General features: G+C 41.2%; 1 long non-coding RNA gene and 1 pseudogene across 1 annotated transcript; one reads left to right on the top strand and one right to left on the bottom strand.

The window, feature by feature from the left end:
• Positions 1 to 1,409: 1,409 nt before the first annotated feature.
• LOC113013741 (ATP-dependent RNA helicase DDX54 pseudogene) lies at positions 1,410 to 3,119 on the bottom strand (annotated as a pseudogene).
• Positions 3,120 to 4,926: 1,807 nt separating this feature from the next.
• Positions 4,927 to 7,802, top strand: LOC113019028 (uncharacterized). Its single transcript, XR_003271911.1, has 4 exons — positions 4,927 to 5,092; positions 5,224 to 5,481; positions 6,757 to 6,893; positions 7,476 to 7,802. It is a non-coding gene; the product is annotated as an uncharacterized LOC113019028 (long non-coding RNA).
• Positions 7,803 to 8,459: the final 657 nt, after the last annotated feature.

The following is an 8,459-nucleotide window of genomic DNA, read 5'->3' as shown; positions in this document are numbered from 1 at the left end:
CGGGCTAACATTAATATTTATTGAACAAAAAATCTTCCTCTAGATATAAGAATGAATCTTTTCTTATGGACTCAAACAAGTTTTGCTGAAAAACTGAATCGAATAGAATAGAATAGAATTCAACTTTATTGTCATTGCACATGCACAGGTACAGGGCAGCGAAATGCAGTTTGCATCCATCCAGAAGTGCTTTAGTGATATAGATATATTACAATATATATTAGCAATAATATAGATATGTTAGTATATTACAGAAATGGGTCTATTATGGTATGTTATAATGTACACGGTATGAAGTATGTTGTGAATATTCTATAACTATAAGTATGTACAGGCTGTAGTGAGTACAAGCTATGTACAGGCTATGAACAGGATATAAATATGAAAAACTATACAGAATATGAAATAAATAACTTTACAGAAATCTGAGATATACAGCTATACAGAAATGGGAACTATGCAAGTTGTAAACAGTTGTAGGATTAAAGATTATCGAATGTACAGAATGATTATTTACACAGAGCTATACAGTAGTGCAGTTAAGATAAGTAAGATATGTGGATAATTTCTACAGAGGCTATATAAAGTGCCAGTGGTTGTGAGTGGTGTTCACTCCATGTTATTATTGTGTGTTTGAGGGTACAGTTGTCCATTGTGGGTGTGTGTATGTTCAGTCCATGAGTTAACGTGGGTCAGATGTCAGGAGGCAAAGTTCAGGAGTCTGACAGCTGTGGGGAAGAAGCTGTTCCGGTACCTGGTGGTCTTAGTCCGGAGGCTCCTGTAGCGCCTCCCAGAGGGCAGGAGGGTGAAGAGTCCATGTGATGGGTGACTGGGGTCTTTGATGATTTTCACAGCCCTTTTCACGACCCTCTGAATATGGAACAAGCAAAGCTTAATACTAAACAATATATATATTAGCTGTATAATACCAGTAGGCCAGCTCTAATAGTAATTTGGTATGGCTTCGCCGGCCAAATGTAATTAGGCTGCGGGCCAAATTTGGCCCGCGGGCCAGAGTTTGACACCTATGTCTTATGCCATCAGCTTGTCCTAGGTCACAGTTTCCTTCCACAAATAGCTTTGCAAAAACTGCATAAAAAGCACTTGCAGCAACAAAAACATAATATTCCAGAAACACGCTTTGCCGATCCGATCAGCTGTTTGTTTGGTTTTTTTTTGGGTTTTTTTCAGTACTCCAAAACACTTTTATTAGACTGCCAACATGCTTACAAGTAGTAAATCCAGGTTAGTGGATCATAATTAAACATAACTCTGTGGCAAACGCAGAGTTCAGCAGGCCATCAAGGAAGAAGTGACGTGCATTTCTGCAGTGTAAAGATGCACAAATCATTTTCTCCTTAATCTATAGTCACACAAAGCGCCGGGAAAATCTTTGGTGATGATCTCAGATGATTCTGACGCTTATCATCCAGTTCCTCGTGATGTCCTCCACACCATCAACCCTCTGTCCTCCTCACAGTTTCTTCCCCAGCTTGCCTTTCTTATGGCCACCCCTTCCAAAACCTGACTTTTTAACTTCTCCGAGCCACTTTTTGTTCTTGGAGCGGAGCTTCCTCATCCCCCCGCCCTGCAGGAACTGGTGCTTCTGCTTTTTCTTGCGCTGCTTTATGATCTGATCCTTTGTTTTCAGCTCCGAGCGTGCTTTGTGGTCACTGGAGCTCTGTACGTTTGGACCTCGTCGGCCACGGCCACGACCTCTTGCTGGCTTCCTGCCTCCTCCGCCTGTTTCTCCATCTGATCCAGATCCTGTATCATCAATCTTGTATTTTTTCTTCCACTCCTCATAAAAGTTCTTCCTGTTCTTCTTGTTACTGATAACCTGACCGCTGTCTGTTTTGATCTTCTTCTTCTGGTCTTCTTTTCCCGTTTCTCTCACAAAACGCTTCCTCTTACGGTCCCATTTCATCATTTTCTTCTGCTGGTTAAGGCGATCGCCTTCATCTCCCATGAGATCAAGGACAGCTGAAGAGGCCTGCTGTTCAAAAGCACTGCCCTCTCCACCGAGATTCAACCCTCTCTCAGAGTCAAAGTCTTTAGGTCTGTAAGGGATATAATACTCTTCATCTTTGCCTGACTGCCTCTTTTTCTTGGTCTTTGGTCGCTCTTCACCATCTTCCTGCTGACCTCTTCTTTTACCACCTACCACCTCTGAAAACACCCCATTTAAATCACTCTCATCCTTTTCGGTGATGTCACAGTCAGCAGTAGTGGTGGCGTTGGTTGGCTGCTGCAGCCTGCTTTCTGCAGCTCAGTCTTCTCTCTGCTTGCTGAATTTGTCCACTAGCTGAGTGTCTTTAGAGCGTTTGGCCCGCATCACCTCACTGGCTGGTGTCTTACTACTGGAGTTGATTTCGAAGATGGTCGCTTTGGATTTGTAGCTCTTGATGGCATCGACTATTTGAAGGCACTCCAGTTCCATTTTTTTCCAGACCACACCCAAGTACTGGATGGACACCTATGCTGGACACATCTGTGTTTTTAACCCGTCTGATGGACTCCGGCGAGGGGTTTGGCCGCGACTTGAGGTACTGCTTGTAGGCGTTCTCTGAGACACGGAGCAGATTTTGCAGGTCCAGGGAGTTTTCGTGAGACGTGATCAGATGAGCACTTTCATCATCCAAGATCCTCTGAGGGACTCGACCAAACACACCTTCTGAATCTTGTGTGTGTTCAGGTGAAGCAAACTGAACTGGTCGCCCTAGGAAGAGGTGGAGGTCGTAGACATAAGGCATTTCATCAGGACAAATCAGACTATAGGCTGTGCCACTTCGGCCCGCTCGTCCCACACGCCCAACTCTGTGCAAGAAAAGTTTGGCCTTGGAGGGGAAGTTGTAATTGATGACATTATCCAGCAGGGGGATGTCTATACCACGAGCAGCAACATCAGTCACCAGAAGCACCATGGCTTTCCGATGCACAAATTTCGCATTGTTGATCTTCCTGGCAGTCTGATCAAGGGCACTGTAGATGTAGGCACACTCTAAACCTTCTGACGACAGCAGCTCCTTTAGGTACTCCACATGGTGTTTGGTGGCAGCAAAGACCACTGTCTGTTCCTGAGGCTTCACTACGTTCCTCAGGAGGTGGAGCAGCAGAGCCGATCAGCTGTTTGTAACACTTCCTACGTCCATCAGCGTGAACTATCACATGTCCGCCATGAGCTGCCCGAAACCGGAAGTGACGTCATTTGACTTTTTTGTATTTACAGTTTTGAGGGATAAGCCTCTTAAATTTCTCTAACTAGAAATATATGTTAAAAAAACAAAAACGATTTTCAATTATATTTGTAGTTTATTGCACTTTTTTGCAATTTATGTAATTACTATGCACCTAATGCATACATATTATTAAAGTTTGGGCTATAATGGTTGTATTGATAGCAACTTGAAATGCTCCCAAAAATGGCACTACAGCATGTAAAAATATAATATAAGCTCTGGCGGACTTGGTTCTATGGTAGGTCTTAACGGGTTAAAAGCAAAACTGTCCATCTGAGCACACTTCCTTAATTCAGGGATTAAAACTGAAACACGGGTGTTGATTTAAAGAAGGAAGAAACAAATGTTTTATTCTCCCACACACTGTGGACTTGTTTTTCATATTGTTTTCTATAATATGAAATCCATGGAGTCTCTTCTCACTTTCTCACTGTGGACTCTCATTCACTGTTTGGATTTTGTTAAAGGTAAATCAATATGTTTCTATTACAGATGTTACTTTTAGTTAATTTTAAACATGGGTTTATTGGTTGTGAGTTGCCTTTTTCAGTTCAGTGTGAACATTAATAATCCTCTTGTCTTCTGTCTCCACTGTGTAACTGCATTGATTCATTTATTATTTTTAACGCTCTTAAAGCCTCAAACAGTTGAGAAAGTGTCGTTCTGACTCTGCAGCTGTAACATGTAACACTAGACTGTACTTTAATGCTAAACAGTGGATGCCAGTTTGCCCCTCCAATGATACAGCCCAGCAGACCTTGACTGTAATATTTAAGCATGTACAGCAGAATAATATACATCTTGATCCAATTTTAGTTATAATGGTTGTTGTAGCTCGTCTCTTCATATTTGCTGGTCTAATGGAATATTTATTCTGACTCTCATGTTAATCTTTTGTGAGTCTCCCGTCTCTTTTAGCACTTACGATCAGTACAGGTTACTTCTGGACTGTTTACTTAGCCTGATAGGCCGAAGGACACTGTCTCAGCTAAACTATGGACACGCACACACACACACTTACACTGATAAGCACTCACTCATCCCCCTCCCTTTCCAACGCCTTCGATGCTTGTGCCCTACCGGGGATGATAGCAGTCAACTGGACCAGCACAGATGCTGCAGGACCGGATGCGCTGTCTACGCCGGCTCTCTCTTACCCTTTATCCGCCCCTGTTGCTTGTCTCGTGTTTCTATGGTGTATTGATAGTCATGTGCTTTTGTGCTGAGGTGTTTTTTCTTTTATCAAACTGTTCTCCCACTAGGAGCTCAGTCTGAGTGGAGTTTTTTTTCTCCTCCTCTTACCTCATGTAGTGTATTTTCGTTGTTTTTTTTCCTATCAGCCTACCTTCTGACATGTCTGCCCAATGTGATGTTTGTGTAAAGTTGGTCAGAAGGTTCCTTTGTGAGTGCGCATGCGCCATTAGCGTGCTGCCTGCTGTAACCCCTAATTTCCCTCGGCATGAATAAAGTATTCTGATTCTGATTCTGATTCTGATTCTCTGATGTTCATGTCATTGATCTCGACACACTGCATGTAGTCTACTGCATGTTAACTGATGTGTCTCGACCTGATGTTTTTGAACCTGCAGCTGCTACTCTGAGCATCCATCCAGGCAGGTCAGTTTTCTTCTATTATGAAACTGTGACTCTGAGCTGTGCAGTGCCAGGCAGCTTCAGGAGCTGGACAGTGAAGAGAAACACCTCCACAAGGTCTTCTGTTTCATGTGAGACCTGGGGCCAATTAAATGGATCATCCTGCACCATCAAAGGTGTCTACCCATCAGACAGTGGAGTGTACTGGTGTGAGTCTGACAGCAGGGAGTGCAGCAACATCCTCAACATCACAGTGGCAAGTAAGCTTGCTAAGTAATGTCAGATTGTTGATGTTGTATCTTAAGTAAAAATAAATGAACACATTTTGCAACTTTGTAACGAAGGACAAAAACCAGAGTCAGAGACCACAGTTTCTCTCTCTGCATTTCAGCTGGTGTCATCCTGCAGGGTCCTGCTGTTCCTCTGACTGAGGGAGACAGTGTGACACTAAACTGCTCCTATAAGGAAAAATATGCAAAGGAGTCTACGTCCAATTTCAGTACTGCTTTCTACAGAAATGGTGCTGTTATTGAAAAAACGTCTGAAGGAAGGTTGAGCTTTATCCATGTGTCCAAGGAGAACGAAGGCTCCTACAAGTGTGTTCATCCCACTAAAGGACAGTCACCAGAGGTTTGGCTGGAAGTGAGAGGTGATGGTGATGATATTAAGTTTCATGAAGCTTTCGTCTGATTGCTTTTAGGAACAGGTATCCAGTACTCTAGGAGTAAAACTATAAATCAGAACCCTCATCCTCCTGTTTGCCTATGTAATGCGGATACGAAAGCCGATGCGCCAGAATGTCATGCTGAGTAGAATGATTATTTTAAATACAAGGGGGAGGAAGCGAGTCAAATACCAAGGGCACAAGCAGGTCTAATCGGAAACAGTTTATTTCCAGACAAAAAAAAAAAACAACTCTTAAAAAACATACGCAATAAAATGTTATCAATATACTAAAATCCTAATGGAGACTAAATGGAGAATAAAACAATTCTAAAACCCATAAAAATACAATTTTCTATATTCACTATAATTCCCTGGTGTAATTATGCCAGATGTTTATTACGGGTCCACCAGCAGTCCAGGAATGTCTTCTCCAGAGCGAGGTCCACACCAGCCTCGTCTCCGGCAGATGAGAAGGAGCCTCCTATCTCGTCCCTTCACTAGGCCCAAGATGGGCCTGCACTGCATTAGATTTACTTACATACAGTGTCCCAACATTTTTAGGGTCCCAAAAATGTTCAGGGTCTGTGTTTAGCATTCTCAGTAGTGAACGCAAATAAAAACTGACCAAAGGTCAAAGTTCTTTTTCAAACTCTCCCATTTTTATTCGCAAACTGCAAACTGCTGAAAAAATTGTCATCCACATGAAGCTCTTCAGGTTTCTTTGATTTAAAACTATATATGAGCTGCTTCCTGCAGATTCAGTGGCTCCACCATAAAACGCAGTGAAAGGCTGTTTTAGTGTTAAACGACACATTTCAGACACACCTCGATGTGTCCTGTTGAATGTTTCTATGTAAATACACACATACTGGGGTGACTGTAGCTCAGGTGGTAGAGCGGGTCACCTACTCACCAGAAGGTTGGTGGTTTGATCCCAGGCTCTTCCAGTCTACATGCCAAATATCCGTGGGCAAGATACTAACTCCATGTTGCCCTCTGGTGCATCCATCGGAGTGTGAATGCGAGTGAATGTTAGATAGAAGCACATAAACCATAGATAAACGTGATTGGGTGAATGCACGAGTTGTATAAAGCGCTTTGAGTGCTCAATGAGAGTAGAAAAGTGCTTTATAAGAGCTAGTCCATTTACACAGTAAACTCTTCACCACTATGAACGATGGATTTTCTTTATTTACTTTTCGTGTAACATTTGGTCCTCAACAGGAAAAATAATGACAAAACTTTTTCTGTGTCACAGCTCGAGCTCCATCTACGACTGCTCCTCCTCCTCCTCCTCTGATATCTCTTCCCAGGCTGGCATACACAATCTTTTTGTTCATCCTGTTCACTGGTATACTCATACTGTGTATATCCATGTGCAAAGGTTGACTCAAGGTAAGAGTAAAACAAAAAATATATATTTAGAATAATATATTCAATTTCCACACAGGGTCAGAGGTCCAATACAACATTGTAGCTGCAAAACAAATGTCAAAAAATCAATCATAAAACTATTTTTCCAAACTTATTTTGTCAGTCTAACAATAATTCAAGTATGAAATCAGGTGATAGATACATCTGATTGAAAATAACTTAAAAGCAGCAGCAACACTTTAACCTCTTGCTGTGAAAGATTCACGTCTTCCATTTGCAGCCTCTTCCAGTTGGACAGTAGATGCCAACTGACCACAGTGGTGTAACGTAGCTTCTCAACTTATTACACTTTGTGAAACAGACTCTTGGTTGTGGCTCAGCTAGTGACCTCAGGCATGTTTGTATGTTGATGTTCATTAAGTGAAGAAAATATTCATGATTTAAAGACAGACAATTATCATCAGGGATTCGTATTGTTGTTAATGAGGTCAGAGCTAGATCTCATGGCAACAATAGAAAGTGCCACTGTTGTATAACACTGCTTATATGGGATTAAATTCTGCTTTTAAAAAAAGTCCCACTAAGTTTCTGTTCCTCCTGCAGCTGAAACTGAGACAAAAATGAGAGAGTCTGATCATCTATGACTGGAGTGTCTGAGGATGAAGATCATGATGAACAATAACGATCAATGTATCACCAGGATTAAAGTAACATTTTTTTGGTTTTACTTTTTTAACTTTATAACTTTTTAACAGCTGATGTTTTGCCTACCCTGTTAGCTCATGACCTGATGATCAATCTGCTGTTTGCACTGAACTGAAAACTGCATAATTCTCACATTTGATGTGTTTTTGGTTTAAAAGACAAAAACAATGATTATGTCAACGTCAAAATGTACATAAGCTTCATGCTAGTCTTTATATGTCAATATTAACACTCTGATGCTAACGTAGTAATGTCTTTATTATTGTAGTTAAAATCAAATAAAAACTAATGTATTATGTTTCTTATTTGCTCTGTGTATTACATTTTATAAGAAGTTTCTTTTAGGAAACCAGGGGTACAGGTTTGTGTTGTCATGTTTCCTGTTTTATTTTGAAAGTCTTGGGTGTCCTGTGTCTTCTATGCTGAATGTGTTTAGTTGTACTTTTTTCCCTGTGATGTCATTATGCTCATTAGTGCCAGCTTTTCCCCAGGTGTTTCCACTTCCCTCATTACCCCTCTGTGTATTTAGTCTGTGTGTTTTCATTCAGTCTTTGTCAGATCATCTGTGCTTCTTTCCTCCACGTAACGTTAAGCTCACGTATTTCACGATTCAACTCAGGTCTTGCGCATGTTCCATGTTCATGTTTTTTCCTCATAGCTTCTCACATGCTCCTGCCCTGAATCATGTTCATGTCTTTTGTCATAGTTGTCATAGTTTAATTTCTTCCAGTTTAGGTTTTAGTTTAGTTTTCGTCCCTGTTCACTTTATCTTGTTATTTGTACTCATATAATCACCCTTAACAAAGGGCTTTTTATTCATTCTACATTCAGTTTTTTGTCTGCATTTGGGTCCACTATTTGCTCAACATACAGTCAGTCGAC

The sequence above is a fragment of the Astatotilapia calliptera genome, chromosome 3, assembly GCF_900246225.1.
Source record: "Astatotilapia calliptera chromosome 3, fAstCal1.2, whole genome shotgun sequence".
NCBI classification, from domain to species: Eukaryota; Metazoa; Chordata; class Actinopteri; order Cichliformes; family Cichlidae; genus Astatotilapia; species Astatotilapia calliptera.
The sequence above is the reverse complement of the archived record's forward strand: the minus strand, read 5'-3'. Positions and strand labels throughout refer to the sequence as shown.